Genomic DNA, 18,738 nt, shown 5'->3' with positions numbered 1-18,738 from the left:
CTCCCTCTTATCTTTTGAATGCGTTTATATAAAAATTTGAAATTTGGCACACTATTTAGGTTGTTAATAATACTACTTGTCTCAAGCTCATTTGGCAAAAATGGCGCTCCGCCGATTGATTTAGCAAGTTAAAATTAAATAGAAAAAAGAGTCATGCGATACATCGTTTGAAATTGTATTTTTCGCATTTTTATTTCCATTTAAAGTAATACACAGAAATGTAACTATTTCACTATAAAAGATGTTGAAAATGTACACTATTAAGTTCCAAACAGTAAAATAATCTATTGGAGAGCTCTTTACGACAAGTGGCAACATCAATATTGCGACATGTATCAATTATTTTTTGACATAGATCGAAGATAGATTCTGGCTGGGTGTCGTAGACCTTTTGTTTTAAGTAGCCCCATAAAAAAAGTCCAGAGGTGTAAGATCGGGCCAGGTGGCTGGCCACTCGATAGGCCCCCGACGACCAAAACACCGATTAGGGCAAATATTCTTTAGGTAGATATAATTAGAAGAATATCACCCTTAAAGTGTGAACTGTGTATGAATAAACAAACTTTAAATAATAAAAAAAGTTACTAGTGGGTCATCATCATAGTATATAGAAGCTAATTCCAAGCCTATGAAGAATGAAACTAACGGTTGTTAAAAAAACTATGGTGGGTTGTCTGCTGATCTTGGTAGGTAAAATATAAAGTTTATTACGAAAACTGGGGGTTTCTAAAAAATTGCAGGTTATGCTTTTTGTCGTTTTCACCACCTTATTGGCCACTTTTATGTTTTTTTAGTGTGACACGACAACGTGTTCTAATACTTTTGATGCAGCTTAATATCAAACGAATATAGAAGAAAAAATATAGAATTGAATATTAATCTATGGTTGAATATTTCAGATTTCAACGGTTAATTTCCTGAGTTTAATTTCCGCATTCGTGAATTGAAAAAAATTAGTTGTAGTAGTTATAAGGACTGAAAATTCATCTGTTGCTTATGCAGGTAGGTAACACTTCTTATACCCCTAGTTTTAAGATAATGTAAGTGTAATTTTTGTTGTGTTATATATTATAAAAGAATGTGAATTTTGATTTTTGTTTTAATAAGATCTAAATCAAATAATGCTATAAATGTTTTAAATGAAACATTTGTGGTATATTTCTACAGCAAATATACCATGTACTAAATAAAGACATATGTACATATGACATTCTAAAATGTCGCTGCCAGAAATATTTTTGACACATCTGTAAGAAAATAGGGTCATTGCTGGCATGTTTCTATTGTAGAACATATCATCCATTCTTTCTCCAAGAAACTACACAAAAAAAAAAAACAAAAGTAAAAACTCTAGTCAGGGTCTCGTATATATCATTTTTAAAAAGCTACACTTATTTCGCTTCTATGGGAGCATCATCAAGCCTAAAATGAATTGATTAAAAATTTTAAAAAAAATATCACTTTTTATAAGCGTTCTTTTTCTTAACATTTTTAATTTATTTTTATATATAGCCAATCATTTTTTTGTGTGTTTGTAGATTTGACAAGAGCTTTCGACGAGGGAAAGGAGTAAAAGTAAGTATGTATTAGATACTATTAACCTTTTTATAATTTACATAAATAATGGATATAATAAGTCTCTACGACAATGATTGTATCCCTTATATTCAAAATCTACGTCATTTGTTGACACTCATCTATCTTAAATCCGTTATTAAATTATTTATATCTATCTAGGGGGATAATAAATTATTATTATCCCCCAAAAATTAATCAAAATTTCCAAAAGACGCGTCATGTTCTACAACTCTCCCGGAAATTAATATCTCCCGACGATTTACGTCGTTAAGAAAAGGTGCCATTTTCCCCGCGGGCCGATATTTTAATAAGCCCCCGCCCGCCTTTTTCTCCAACCCCACCGGCATTCCACCCTTAAGACGTTGTTGCATATTTACAACCCTTCCTGTATACTTTGGTGTGTGTCTCTATGTCTCATAAGGATCACAGAGATTTTCCGCGAGGCTTTCAACGTACGGTATTTACATTTTCTGAAATTTTAGGTATTAAACGCTTTACAGATCAAGTGGGTTGAATTCCTTTGGCATGAAAAGGGTTTCGAAATGTTGTTTTATTTAGGGTAAAGGTTTATTATTATACTATATATAGTGTTGAATCATGAGGGGATTACTTAAAATATATTGCTAAAGTTTCCGTTAATACATTGTTTTATTTTTAAAATTATTATCATTATCATTATTTTTGATTTGTAGCTAGCTATTGTGCGATATTGTACGAGCCTAAGCAAAATAAATTATTGCATATTATTAAACACTTATTTCGAGATTACTTTGGCCGTTTTGTTCAAGATACTTATGGTAAAAAATATAATGATTTTTATTCCAATAAAAAAGTCTAATGGGGTGAGATCGGGAAACCTATCTGGCCAGATAATATCTTTAAATAGTATAATAAGAAGAACTTATAGTGCTCTATTATAGTGCCATGTTGCTCGAGCCATGTATTCTGATTAAAGCCGTAAAAGTCTTGCAGCTGAAGTACAAAAAACTCTTGAAGCATTGTGTAATAAAGAACACTGTAGTCTGGGCTAAGTCACGTTGATTTTTAAAAAGGTACGAAACATCAGCTATGGATCAAAGTACCACTACTGACTAGATTTCTATAATCAGAGAAAAAATGAAAACTCAAAATGTCTTTTGAATTAATCAGGTGACATGTTTCGCTAATAAAGCATCATCAGACCTTATAGCTAGATGACCTGCTAAGTACTGATCTCTAGCTATAATCTCATCTAGCTATAAGGTCTGATGATGCTTTATTAGCGAAACATGTCACCTGATTAATTAAAAAGACATTTTGAGACTGAGACTTAGAGTTTTCATTTTTTCTCTAGTTACGTAGGTCTCTTAGAGATAATGGACGAGTTCTTTCTATTTTATAATCAGAGTTGTTATACTGTAATGGTAAAATAATGTAAATATGTTTTTTACTAATAAGTTGACCATGCATAAAAATGTTTTTTTTTTGTTTTTGCGATAGTCTCATCAAAATCAGCAGGAAAAAATCAAAAAATCACTTTTGCCTTAATATGAATGGGGATTATAAAAATAGTTTTTATTTTACGGTAAAATAGTGGCGTACATACATTAAAAAAAATATATTTAGTCTACGATCTTATATGGCCTACATTAAAAAATGGCTGTTGATACTCAGAGGGTGTGCTAAATTTCATGAGCATATCTAGGAAATTACTAAAGCTACGAAGAAGGATTTTAACACCCAGTAGCTCTAAAGTTAAGGGGCTTAGGATATAGGGGGCTTTATTTAAACTTTCCTTCTTAAAATCAAATAATACCCTTAAGGACCAGTATCTTATTCTATAGAACCCCGTATTTTAATAATAATATATACTTAATGTATTTTACCAAAGAATTAAGATAATTTGTTGGACATTATAAGAAAGTTAAAAATAGAATCTGGGTTAAAAATGTGATTTAAAAAAAAATTGTGCATTTAAGACCACACGATTAAATTAAAACTTTTTTAGCTCTATTAATATGAATATTTATGTACAATTTCTGTACGTAATTTCTTCTTAGTTGATGGTCCTAGAGCACCATTTTTATATTCAGAGTCTGTATCACTTCCTGCCATATTGCACATGCAACAACAATAATTATTTTATAAAATTGTTCAAGAACGAAATGAAATTATGAAATAATCAAGAAATCACCGTTCGCGTAACGCTAGCAAACTCGCAAACAAGCTACTGACGTCAACAAACCGATGAAAGCCTTTTTTAACGAAGATTTGTAAATTTGCTTTAGGGATTAAGGAGTGTGCTATTAATAAGTAAATTTTAGGCAAAATCTACATAGATTCATAAGCCTTGCAATATATTTTGTAATGTAAATGTAATTAAAGCAATAATATACAGTGACCGCCTAAAGCTCCGCATAAATTCGATAAAAATTAGAGACATGATTTTTTGAGAAAACACTCGGACCCGTCGATTTTTATTTTAAGTTGCGCATTATTTCTCATAAATTTTTGTATACAAGGTGGAACAAAAAAAAAAGATATGAGCTCATCGGTCATTTTTTTAAATGGAATGCTATATTTTTTATTGCATTTATGAAATATAGGCGAAATTCCAAGCAAGTTTTGTATAACACACCTTATCTCAAAACTCAACTGTTTCAGAAATATTTACATTTAACCAACAAGAAAGCAAGTGAGTATGTCTATTTACAAATTAAAATAAAATGTTTCTTAATTTTTCTATGTTTCATCAAAAATATCTCAAAACCTATTCCAACAGCTATGAAATTGGAAATTTCGAGTATGATGATTGATATCTTGCCTATTAACCCTAATACTTCCGAATTTGTAGGTTTCTTCAACAAAAGTTCAATTCGTTTATTTAAATAAAATACACTTTGATCCTAATAAATTTATATTAAGTTGTTTTTAGGAGAAAAACTTTTATGTATTTAAATTGGATAGATATATATTTTAAAAAAAACCGTTAGTAAAAATCCCCTTCTTTCAATCTCACCCCATCTTAGCAAACCTAAGCCTGAAAATTCAAATCGACCCAATTTCAATATTCAAATTGTATCAATAGATCGAAGAGTCGCAGCCGTCAGGATCCTTTGAAATCGCCGTGTGAAAAAAAAAACTAAACTAAATTGGGACAGGTAACTACGGTTTACCTGTGACCTATGATTAGCCTAAATCCGATCATTATGTGAAGGGTTATGCAAACTATTGTTGGGAGATTTTTGCCATCGTCACAAGAAAAGGGGTGAGAAAAGGTGTTTCGATATTTCGATCTGTAAGGGAGTTGGAATGTGAATATGAATCAAAGGACTTAAAAAAAAGTATCTTTGCATTTTAAATAGTTGCGGAGCTGATATGGCATAAGATATTAATTTTAAATATAAAGAAGGGTGAATGAGGTTAGAAAATGAGGATCATGCAAAGATTTGTAGTAAAAAATAAAAACAACCTAGTGGCACAACATTGTTGGTAAATCAGAAAATGTAAGAACAAATTTAAGTAAAAATAAAATGTTGTATAAATGTATAAAAATATATTGTATTTAAAAGCCTTTATTTTTATCATAGAGTGAGTTACAATTCATTGATTAGGGTCATTGAGATCTAGTTTACACAAGTTGCTATAATCTTACTAATTCTATCTAAGACTTCGAAGGTATTGAATTTTTAATTTGAATTATGTTATGTCACTAGAGATTCTTACAAAAATCACATGATATCATTACACGTATGATACGCCAATCTAAAATAAATTTAAACATAGATTCTATTCATATATTCACTTATTTATCTGCGTAAGAATCTTCAAATTTAGCTCAAATTACCCTGTTAAAAGTACACCTATCTCGCTTATTTATTATCATAAAACAAAATCATTATTAGTTTCTACACTATATATCATATGATGAATATTAATTAGAGGGATTAAATGAAAATTGATAATTTTACTTACAGTCAAAGGCAAAATTGTTAATATAACAATACTTAAAAAACTTTCTACATTGACCTGGGTTGTTGTAATGTTGCTTGAGCAGATATATACATTAATTAACTTAGAAAGTTAGCTACATAACTCAAATAATTAGCATTTTATTATAATTATGGGGTGTTCTTTATTCTAAAGCGGTTATACTATAATTTACCAACTAAACCCGAAGAACCTCTTTAGTCTTTCTTCTTCCTAGAGAGCGCGTCCTTGGTTATCATGTTGGTTATTCGAAATTAGTTGAGAGTAACTTGGAATAAGACATATCGGCTCTTATGCATTATCTGTCCAAGATATTCTATCTAAGATCTAACTGTATTCAGGACTTCTTCTTCCCATCCCATCCTTCTCAGGACTTTCGTATTAGCAATTATTCTCTCTGTTCAAGGTATTCGTTGGATTTGTGGATACAGCCACATTTAAAATGCTTCAAGTTTCTTGGAGAAAACCTCTATAAGTGTTCTCGATTCGACCCCATAAAAAAGGATCGGAAACACGTAGCACTGTAATGGGCAAAATTTCGTTGACAACTGTAAGACTTCGTAGATACTTTTTTCATCCTGAATTTGTCAATACAATGAATGCCATACCTTCCAATCTAAACTGCCTGCCGCCGCCTCTGTTTAAATGTAGAATTAAAAGTTTTTTTATAGAATCAATTTAAACCTGTACTTAGTACACAATAGACAAGTATTTCATATGCAAGAAATCTCTGCAAATCAATAAAGTTTAAAGGATAAATCATTAAAAAATTTACTAGGTGGCCGCCATTTTGCGTGGTAGTGTTCTTACGATGTTGGTCACTTTGACAGATTTCATTGGTGCCAATTGTAGAGAAACAAAACAATTTTTTTGGTAGGTTATGTTTACAAAAACCAAATGGAAAGTTACATTTAGTTAAGAATTTAAGATAGCTGCTGTAATTCTGATATTTTTCTTGTACTTGTTTAATAATCTCGTTAAAATTTACGAACTTTCAATTGACTTACAGGGATAGACGCATGTACTTTAAAATATGAGAATAATAAAGAATAAATTTTTGAAATTAAAATCAAAGGTTATTGAAGAATATCATTTGATTTTTATTATACCCATTTGAACAATTCTAACCTCTGGCACATATGTTTTATTTTAGAATATAGTTTAAAAACAATGTCAATGAACATTATCCACCATCTGATAATGTTAAAAGTGTGAACGACATAAAATGATGTACCTAAAAAATATGTATTTTATGGTTAAGATAAGAAAATACAAATGAGCTAACCAATACATATATAAAATAAGTTTTATTATTTAATTAGGATTTTAAAAAGAAAAATTAGTAATTTAAGAGATAGAGAAAGAGAAGCTCCAGATAAATATTTTAAACAACTCAACTGGAATGGACAGGAAAGAAGTATAGAAAAAAATGGTATAGATATTCCAAAATTTCTATTTACTGGCAACTAGTTTCGCGACCTAATATACTCCTTAGAGGAAAGCTTTTCAGAATATCGACGGTATTCCTCCTGCAAGGCCACATTTTAAGGATATAAAGTTAAGGTATTTTAAAATTAAGGTACCCTTGTTAATTTTTAAACTACGATATTTATATAATATTATTTCATTATTTATGAGTGAAGAACGTTCACGGCACTGTACGAGTCACGACTTTTTGAATAAGTTTATAATAAATTGTATGTTAAACGTTAGTCAACTTCATTATCTTTATTTAATGTATATTTTGTTGGTAACACTGAAAAAGTTTAGTGACCAACATCAAAAGGACACAACCACTATAAAAATGGCGGCCACCGTTATTTTTGGCCATGGTGGCTATTTGCATTAGCAATCCTAGTATATTTATAAATTCGTGATAATAAGCCATCGATTTTACACGTAAATGCCTTCTTTACGATAAAGAATTACCATTTACATTTAGAAGCTTTACCATTCCAGTGAATCATGAAAATACGAAAGAAAAAATATTATCCTGCTTGATGACTCATGAAGATAACATTTCCTTTGTAGAGCTAAAAACATCCGATACTAATTATTTGTGTTGAATATTCTGAAGACTGATACTAAAGCTTAGCTCTTCAGTAATCAAACATATTCCTTACATGTCTTACATTGGCTAATGAATTTACTTAAACCTATTCACACTTTCTTTAAATTCTGTTAAAATTTTACATTTAAACTTGTGGAAAGAGTATGCCATAAGCACGTCGTTGTTCATAAAATAAAACAGAAGCAAAGTATCAAATAAAGTTGTTGACTGGCTGCCTCGCATATATTTTTCATATTTTCCGGGCGCACATACACACGATCGCATGTATTAAACCAAAACCGTTCGGGGAAAATTACATTTTCTGCAAAATCAGACGGCAGAATGCAAATAACAGCCAGATATGGATCTGATATCTCGCATCTCCGATTATTGACTTACGTTAGAATTGATGTGCTTTGATGGGGCTTATCTAATCTTACTGAAGGTAAAGCTAATTTTCTGTTTGACAGAATTCGACTTTTTTGTTTCTTTCTTCATTTATGTTTGTTAAAAAGCAAGTGAAAAACACATAATTTTTATAATTTGCAAAATATTTTATATTATGTTTTTAATTACGGATTTAAGATAAAATCATAAATAGAATAATAAAATAATATGCACGCTTGAAATGGGAAGTAAATTGGCGAATGCGTTACGAAAAGTGTGATCTGACGAGGTGATTAGCCATCCGAGTCCGACCGTTTTCTCAAAAAATCATGTCTCTAATTTTTATCGAATTTATGCAGAGCTTTAGGCGGTCACTGTATATTGTTCCTTTAATTACATTTTAAAGAAAATATATTGCAAGGCTTATGAATGTATGTAGATTTTGCCTAAAATTTATTTATTAATAGCACACTCCTTAATCCCTAAAGCAAATTTACAAATCCTCGTTAAAAAAGGCTTTCATCGGTTTGTTGACGGTCCGCTGACCACCCGTTCAAGGTGAAATGAACCTTTGTCAAATATTATGGGTAAACATAAGGGCAGGGAGGGTGTGCCCAGTCGGACGCTGATTTATGTTATACGTCGTTCCTTGACCAATGCACCCTTAATCGTGTTTTTGAAATATGGCTCGTGGCTGTAAAAAAAAAGAGAAATTCTATTAGAAACAATTAGGGGCTATTTATTTCCTGCAAGTTAAATATTAAAGTTATTAATATTCTACTGAAATGTAGTTAAAATCTGTATACTTAAAATAGATTGAAAATATCATATTGAAATAAAAAAAAAGAATTGCAAAAATTGAACTTACAGATGTAGAAATATTTATAGAGGCACTGTCTGACTCGACAAGATTCTTAGGAAATCTAATTTTCGAGCTTCCATTGTTTTTATTTTAGATTTAGCTCAGCATTTTGGCTAAGAGGTATGTCCAACCGGTATCAAGTGTAAGATTATAGCAATAACTATTCTACAGGCTTATAAACTAGAGGTGTGCTGTCTCTACTATCTCTATTATCCTGCAGTGTCCTGATAGTAGGGATCTCCAAAAGATTCCTTGTTTTTGCGTAATACATTACGCAATTTTTCTTTTTTTTTTTCAATTTTGCTCCTTGCAAAAAATCTTTGCTTCTGTCCAATGTGTGTTGTGGTCATTGGACCACGCGTGTTTTACCTTCCTGATCTGGAAATCTCTCCTCTTCGGGTCCACTTTCGATGTTCTTTGGCCCTGACTTTCAATAATCCCTTTGTCTCGCCTATGTATGACTCTCCACCTTCACAGGAGATTTGGTATACGTAGTTCTTGGTGTCTTGTAGGCATTCTTGGTTTTCGATACTAAACCTTGTATAGTTGTCTCGAAGTGAAGGCAATCATTAGGTTAAGTTTTCTCGGAATTCTCCTAATTTTCTTCAAAGATTCCTTGATATACGAAATTATTAAAAATGCTGGAGGATCCTCCAGTTACTGTGGTTCTTTCCTTGCTGCTTCTTTCCTAATAGTTGTCTTTATTAGTTTGCTTGGATATTCGTTCTACTGTAAGTCTTTGGTAATGTTTTCTATTTTACTGCTGAGGTCCACATTGTTGGAACATATTGCGTCTACCCTCCTATATAGAGTTTTAATGATTTGCACTTCCCAGTAAACACTTTTTGTCCTGGGGACGTACTATATTAGTCGCAAATTTCATAAGTGGAATGATACAAATAAAAATAACGTGGGACATCTCTTGGACGTCCTGGCTGCGATTATCAAATTGATGATATTCATGGGTCTCTTGGATATTTATATTTATATCTTTATATATATTAAACATACATAAAAATAAGCTACATGTAATATTTTTTTATCGAATGTATTTTGCCAACAGTACATTCCCAACTTATTTTAATCTAATTTTAACATTTAAATTTGGCGCCTTATTAAACCGTTTTCATTTAGTTCTACTCCATGACATGAAGAGGTTGCTGTTGTCGTCGATTCTTTTTGTTATTGCAATGCACATTCGGGTTAGGACGGTCAGTTCATTGCGCCGTTGTGATATGTTCTGAATCCTCCAGTTCCTTTTTAGATTTGGAAAGTTTGATCCTTAGCGACAACTAATTTTTTGTAATAAATAACTCGCTCTTATTTCGTCGCTATTTCGTTGTTTTGTAATCGCGACGGTAAGTAAAAGTGATTTTAAATTGGAGGCCTTAGACTGCACCCCCTCAACTTTAGCTTTATTCTAAGGTGCCAGAGTATATAGTGCTGCAAAAAGGGAAGAACCTAAAATGCCTAAAGGTGCAAAATCTTTTCGTAATAAAAACTAAAGCCCCTGCAAGTAATAATTTTTTGTTTTAGAAGAAGTAACGCTTAACTTAATAATTACACAAGTTACTCAGAAAGAGATTGAGATTATATCATGGTTGTACCACGGCCCTGAAAGGATAACACGTGAAAAATAAATATGATCACTGCATAATATTAAAATAAAAGTGATTTTTTCTAAAATATACCTTTGTATAGTTTTTCTACCATCCCTTCTATATCCTTTAAATATTTGGAAAACGTAAGTATTGTTGTCTCGTATACATCCACCGGACAGCCAATAAGTCCTCCGTACGTTTATAGTACTATCAAAAAAACGTCTATGTGACCAACTTGGGATGATCCCATTTGTTGCCTGTACTGTTCCAAAAGCACATCACTGGGACGTCCCTGGGATTTATTCTATGTCCTATTTTTGAATTACTGGACGTCCAATCGGTCCCGATTTGTTGAGCCATGTTGATTGAAGTTGTAGTGTGGGTATTGTAGTGTGTAATTTTTTTGTTGTCAATGTTCATCTGGTTTATGCATATCTTGTGTTTTCTCTACCAACCGAAATGTATATTTTATTGTTTTTTTTTACTTGGTTGTTGTTGTCAGTTCAATATGTTACTACCCCTGATCTAAACATCAACTTAAGATCTATGTCATTTATTGCACTGATAAGCCTCAGTGGGTCCTTTTGATCTTTAAATCTTTAAAAATCTTTAATAATCTTGAAATTTGTTCTTATTGGCAGAGAAAAAAAACGAGGGTTTGCAGATGCTTTAAAAAATTGTAGAATCAATAGCGTAGCGTAACTTACATGGTAAAAGTTTTGAGAAATTGCAGCTTATTGGAAAATCTACTAGTATTTAGAAATATCTACTTTATATCTAAAACTTTCCACTTACTGGCAATAAAAAACTAAAGCCAAGTTCAGACACGGCTAGTAATTTAGTGACGTTTGGCACTGACCCATCTCCTACAAAATAATCAGAATATTTAGCTCGAAGCTCTTGAACTCTTTTTGTTAAGTGGTTTGTTGAAGTTCTCGAAAGTAGGGCTAACTCATAAAATCCTTGCAACGTTCTCCAATTGCCATCTTTTATTGCACCTGTATCATTGTCGACAGATTGAGTATTTTCTTTTAATAATCTGAGCTAATTATGTAGAACGCAACAGGCTTTAACAATTAAATTAACTTTATCCCGAGAATATCATATTAGTTTTTCGAATAACGTAAATCTGCTTGTCTGTATACCGAACACATTTTCGATAATTCTTCTTGGTCGAAGAACTTTGGTTCGAGAGAACCGGTTGAATATGTTTTATTTGACACTAAGTCTTGTTCCTGGAAAAGGCTTCAGCAAATATTCCTTTTAAGGTTTGTCTCTGATCAAGAAATGGCCTTCGGGTAGCAGACCAGTCCCCAATAGGGAATATAATTTGCACTGACGAAACACTTCTCCATCTCTCTCTATATGTGAAACAGTCATAGTACAACAGCCATTAGTACGATATTACCTTACATTGAAAGGCTAGAATTCGCATTCAATTGAAACATCTCTGATGCAATGATGCCAAATGCTTATGTAGAAATGGCAAAAAAACACGTTTTATAATATCATAAAAATTTGTCAATTATTTTGACAGGAGCAGAACAATACTTTGATTCCTCTTTAATAAAATATGAAGCGTTTTTTTTCCATAAAATATAGTAAGATGGTCAATAAAGTAGTCAAAATTCAAAGTTAAATGACTGTAAATATCGTATATTACAGAAAAAGGCAACAACATTGCAACGCCGCTCGATCGCATTGTTGATTCCACCGATACAAGTAATATTTTCCAGTGACGTCGTCAAAAAATATTTACATAATAAATATTTCTTATTAAAAGATTATGCTAAATTATAAACAATATTACCGTTTATAAACCCTTTGGATGTTAAAGTTTTTTCAGTTGTTATTAAAAACACTATGCAATAAATATGTGTTTTATTGGTATATACCTGAATAAATTTCAAGTGTCATAAATAGCACGAATAAATACAGATATTGTTGATTTATTAAGTCTAAACAGTGCTTCTTAAGTTGCTGCTAGTGGCAAGAAAATACATTATACATTGCAACTTCGACTTTGATGGAAGTGCATCCCGAAGGTGCGTATTTCTGCGTTAAATCTGATATTTGATTTTAGTCAAAAGATAATTAAATGAAGTTTCCAAAACTCTGATTGCATTACTGTATTTTCAAATTGTAACTCTTTCAAAATACGGTGTTATGCTCCTAATAATTCTGGTCTATTTATCGACTTTCAGACCCATGCGCGCTTTGATTTGTCAGATATTTCCTCTTCACTGCATTTTAAAATAATATTTAAATTACTTTTTATAGCCTTATTTAATTTCGTACGACGTCTGTTTTTGTCGATTTCGACACCACGATGACGTTTGCACTAAACTGGTCTGAACGATAATTGATTAATGGATACTCACCACACGACTAAACTACTAAAGCCTAGTTTGGACTAGGCTAGTAATTTAGTCGAGTGGCAAGTAGTTTAGTGACTAAAATGCTCGCTACTGCCGAAAATTGTTCGCACTCTAGTCGAGTATAGTATAAAAGTGAGTTTTGTTTTCCGAGATGAACACAGTGCAATGCAACAAAGTAAATCGGCTAATGTAATAACTAATGTAATGTAATGCTAATAACAATGGGTAAGAAAATGGATTAATAGAAGAGAAGAACTAGGAGCTACAAATTCTCTTCTAAAGGAATTAGCATTAGAAGATCCCAAAGAATACTTTGGAACTTTGAGAATGTCTGAAAGTTGTTTCAATTTTCTCTTAATGAAACTGGGTCACAAATTCAACGTAAAGATACCCATTTAAGAAATGCAATACCCGCTACTACAAAATTACAGACAGTTCTATATTTTCTTGCTACCGGATGTAGTTTAAGAACACTCACACACCTGTTTCGTCTCGGAAAATCAACTATTTCAGAATTCATGTCAGAAGTTTGTGAAGTCATTTATGAAACATTAAATGAATTTATCAAGGTAAGAATAAAAGTAGGTAGTAGGTTTAAATTTAATTGCTCCAATCACTACTGATAATCAACATCGGCATTTCTCATTGCTGAAATAATTAGGTCATTTTTTGTAGTATTTTTTTTGTAGTATTTGTAGTATTTTTTGCTTTTCACCAGTATTCATATTATCAGATGGTACCATATTCGGGAAAAGCTGATATTCCGTATTGTATTCAGGCGACGTGTATTCCGTATTATATTTAGGTGATGTAAATTGAGATGTGGATTCACTTGCTTGTGAAGACGGCTTTTCAAAATAATCATGATTGTTGTTACGATATATTGACGTAGGGCTACATAGCGATTCTGATGTCCTGGCATTTTGTTCAGATTTGCATTTTGAAGATATTGCCGTCGAACTTTATTTAAGTGAATATATTCCTGTGTATCTAATGCCAAAAGTAGGGCTGCGCTTTTAGTTGGTCAGCGACGTGTGTACCGAAGATGTCAATTCATTAGCTTCGACCCTCGAGTTAGCAGTCTCGACTATATCTTTTAAATGATGAGTCATACTCGCAAGCTGGGTAATCCTTCTCTTTTTTGTTGAAGGTGCTGAGTTAGTGTCCGGTTGACGAAAAGAATCTAGAGTAGTTTTATTCCCCTCGCTATTTACATCATCATTGGTTGAACTGTCGGAAATCTGAAAATAAAATAAAAAAATGTTGAAATTACTTATGAATATATTATGTATGTTTTTTTTTCAGATTCCTGCCGCTACAGACTAAAAAATTATTGGGAATGGTTTTTGAAAAAAATTGAATTTTCCCGGATGCTGTGGAGCAATCGACGGCAAAAATGTCATCATTAAAGCACCACCTGAATTAGGAAGCTTGTACTACAACTATAAAGAAACGAACAGCATCGTCTTAATGGCAGTTGTAGATCACAAATATTGCTTTAGTTACATAGATATAGGATGTAATGGTCGGGTTTCTGACGGAGGCGTAATTCATAATTGTAGTTTGTATCAAGCATTAGAAAGTGGTATACTACCAGAGGGTCATGTCCTAGTTGGTGACAATGCATTTCCCTTGAAAGAGTAGGTACTTATTAAAACCTTTTCCAGGTAATCGATTAACGTTAAAGCAAAAAAATTTCAATTATCGATTGTCTCGGGCGAGAAGAATAGTGAGAAACGCTTTCGGTATTCTAGCTGTCAGATTCCGAGTGTTTGAGAAACCGATGGCTTACAGTCCTGAAAAAGTTGTTACCATTGTAAAGGCATGTTGCGCATTACATAATTGGCTCAGATAAGCAAAACTACAGAACCAGCAATTAGAATATACAGTAGACATAGAAAATCATGATGCAGGAATTGTCATGCCTGTGACAAGGATTACAATCGCTACCAAATAGTTTAAGAAACCGTTCATCTCAAAGGTCTGTGGATCTTCGAGAGAGTTATGCAAATTACTTTGTGGAAGATGGATCGGTTCCTTGGCAGACAAAAATGATACATTAAAAACTGACGAATAGATAGATAAAAAGGTAAACGACAAACAGACGAGTTTCATATCTAACTAAATTCATTTATAACATTTTCATAATTTTCTGGCTAAGAAAGTGGCCGAAGCCTTTCAAAGCCATCGCATCGATAGATCTTATTCGCTAGTTTATCATGCCATACTCATAAAAATTAAAACATCATAAATTATCCCGATGGTGACTTGAAAAAGCGTCGCGCCCTTCGTATGGGGTTTCACAAGTGACTACACATGTATGTACATACAACGCGTCTAAACTGGTCCGGCCAGTCCAGTAATCACAGTGACCACTGTCCAGCCCAGCACGAGTCTATTGCCACTTAATTAGACAACCCCCGGGACACGCACTGGAACGTGTTACCGGTTATGTACTTAGTTAATTTTTTTTTAAATTTAAACTTAAGTGTGACTAATGTAGAAACAGTCAAGCTCTTCTATAAAATTACTATTTCCGTATGTTTGGCTTGATGATGATGACTGACCGAGAGGCCTCTTTCACCATACAGGTCCTGATTCAACGAACCGCAACGTCAACGCAAATATGTCTTCGCACCGCAAATATAGATTTCGAAAAGGCCTTTTAACTAGTTCAATATGAAAAAGTCAACCTAATGCTATATGTTCTATGTAGTATGTTGAGTTTAGACACTTATAGACGGTATAGATAACAGATATGGCATAAATTGTAGTAAGACACACATATTAAGGTCAAGGCAGTGGCTTTTAAAAAAAAATAGTATTCACCCATTAATTTACTAAAAGAAATAAGAGGTGAACCAGACGACTATTATTTGCGAATGCACGCTAGTTCGTAATATGAATTGCTGGAATTGATTGGTCCATATATAAGAAAACAGAACATCTACATGAAATAAGGTATTTTACCTCATGAAAGACTTATAGCAACTTAGATATCTTGCCATAGGAAGAAGCTATAAGGACTTCGAATTCACAACGATGATATCTAAACCAGCATTGAGCAAAATAGTTCCTGAAAGCTGTAAGGCTATTTACAAGGCTTTAAACGAGAAATATTTAAAGATAAGTAGGTGTAGTTATAGTTTTTAATTAGGTATGGGTTGGGTTTTAGTTTTAGAATAATACACATTTATATAATATATGTTATTTTACTACTACATGCTGTAACAGATAAGTGAATTAACTCATTTGATTAAATTCATTAATGTATTATACCACGGATGTTGCTGATCCTATATCAACCAGACTTATTTCAGAAAGCTGCGGAGAGTGTACATACGTAACTCCTCCAGTACTACTACATACTGTTGATGAGTTTGGAACAGCTCAGGACAGAAATTGATTAGATTGATTTAGTGGTTATAAGTTATGATAATAATCAGCTGCAACTTAAGTGGATTCGTTATAGGTGGTGGCATGGATGTTTGGAATTGCACTACTTGTGTCTCACCGATATCTATTATTTTAAAGTTTTTGTAAAAGTTTGCCTTATCAGCTTCCAATAGTACATCACTAACAAATTTTTGAATGAATTTGTTCATGTTGATTGGGATTGATTTGCCGTAGTCGGTCTACGATATGTTTTCCATATCTATCAAATAAGTCGGCACAAGTAGCACACTCCAATCTTTTCTCTTCTTTTGTACGTGCCTGTTTTTTTCCAAATGGGCCTCGTAGATGATTTATATTCACACTAATTAAGAAGTCAAGTCTGATACCCAGAATATTTTGTTGAAGGAGATGCAGCACTTTAGTCAAAACTGGATTTATCTTCTACATCCTAAAAATAAAGAGATTGTTAACTAAACACTAAGATATTATATTATAAAGGCAAGTATAATGGTTAATGTTTCTTTTTTATCAGTTTCCTAGTAATTCAAAGGAATGAATGGATATTGCATCTGCTTTTAAAACAAAATGGAAGTTCTCACATTGTTTTCGGGCAATTGATAGAAAACACGTCTAGATAGTTCTCCTAGCAATAGAGGATCTTATTATTTTAATTACCATAGCACAGTTTTAATGGTCATAGCGAATGCAAACGGCGAGTTTATTTACTGCAGTATAGAAACTAATGGTCGCATTTCTGATGGTCTATAGAAAACTAAACATTCTAGAACTTACTCAAATCTTAAATTCGGATTATGTTATTGAATTTGTCTTTATGGGTGATGAAGCCTTTGTAATGCGTCCGGGTGTTATAAAACAATATAATCGGACTCGTTAAATAAGAAAAGAACAATATTTAAGTATCGGTTATCAAGAGCATGACGTGTTATTGAGGATGGATTTCGTATCTTTTACACACTTATTCATTTAAAGATTGAAAATATCGAATCAATGGTTTTGGCTTTCTGCGTTCTGCACAATTTTTTGCAAAAAAATTTACCCGATTATACCCCTGCAGGAAGCCTTAACACTGAAAATTTAGACGTTTTTCAGTTAGCATGATCTATAATCCAGCGCCAAGATTGTCAGGAATAGGTTTAATCTATATTTTGATCAAGAAGGTGCAGTATCATGACAAAATGACAGAATTTAGCAACCACACTTAACGGCTCCCATTTGTATTATCGTACTCGTTTGGCTATTATTATGGACGTTATAATAAATTAAACCTGCCCATACTCCACATCGTGGTCACAAATAAATTATAGTTTAAAAAAACTTAAAGAACACGGTTTAACTGCTAATATACAAAAAGTAGAAAATATTTTTTATGATAGGGAATATAATTTGCACTGACGAAATACTTCTCCATCTCTCTCTATATGTAAAACAGTCATTGATGATGGTAGTAGTAGAAAGTCGGAAAATCAATCATAATTAATTACTTCATATAAAAATCATAATAAAATTTAAGTTTTTAACAGAATAATTCAAATCAGAGTAAAAAGCGTGGGGTGCTTGTTATATCAAAATATGACAATTATTTTATTGGCAACTATCTATGAGAGAAAAGTTATAAAAATGAAGTAAAATGCACCCCACGCTTTTTCCTTTGATTTGAATTATTCTATGTGATTTTTATTTGAGGTAATGAATTATGATTGATTGTCCAACCTTCTACTACTGTAATAAAAACTCTTTGTAAATAAACATTATTTTCTACTGTTTAGGTCGATTAGCAATAAAAGCGTCTTCTTTTAGTTTTTTTTAACTATTATTTATTTTAATTCATATTATTTTATTGTATTTTAATCAATAAAACTTTATGAATTTAAATGTTTTGATCACGATTAATTCCTTATTTACTTGCCAAATTTTGTTACGTAAATTAATTTCGAAATTTATGTTTTGATTATTTTGTTGTAATTAATAAGAAGAAGCGTGTAATCACGGTTATCATATTACATCTTATATGAATATTAATTTATTACCCACTTTTGCACATTACATTTTGGTCTCCGTTGTGCCCAAGCAAGTTCGAAAGAGTTAGTTGTAGACTTCAGAAATCAGTAAGAGTGCAGGCATGCGCAGATCGCGCGCTAGCTCTATCTCTCTTACTCTCCTACGGAGGATCTAAAAAAGAATTTATTAATCCTAGCAGTCCTAATAAGGATAATGGAAAACTGTTAGCAAATTATTGCATTTTTATCAATCCTTGATACGTGTGCAATATTTCAAGTTGATCAGACTTTTAGAAACCAGTGAAAATTAAGCTTTAAAATAAATACATACATATACACAACCCGAGCTAATAAAAGCGTGTTAAAAAGACAGTGTGGTCACTACAACATTCTCAAGCACGTCATTAATTCCGTTTTGCATAACTGGAGTCAAGACCTGGTGACTAAATAAATTTTCTGAGAAATTCACGCGGACGTTGCATTATATTAACATGATAGA

The 18,738-nt window shown here is 32.2% G+C and overlaps 1 long non-coding RNA gene across 1 annotated transcript; it reads left to right on the top strand.

Annotated features, from left to right (window-relative positions):
- Window positions 1-1,510: 1,510 nt before the first annotated feature.
- LOC126739366 (uncharacterized) lies at window positions 1,511-14,983 on the top strand. Its single transcript, XR_007661610.1, has 3 exons — window positions 1,511-1,575; window positions 14,131-14,436; window positions 14,493-14,983. It is a non-coding gene; the product is annotated as an uncharacterized LOC126739366 (long non-coding RNA).
- The last annotated feature ends 3,755 nt before the right edge of the window (window positions 14,984-18,738 follow it).

This window comes from Anthonomus grandis, chromosome 8 (assembly GCF_022605725.1).
Source record: "Anthonomus grandis grandis chromosome 8, icAntGran1.3, whole genome shotgun sequence".
Classification (NCBI taxonomy): Eukaryota; Metazoa; Arthropoda; class Insecta; order Coleoptera; family Curculionidae; genus Anthonomus; species Anthonomus grandis.
This window is presented reverse-complemented; position numbering and strand designations above follow the sequence as displayed.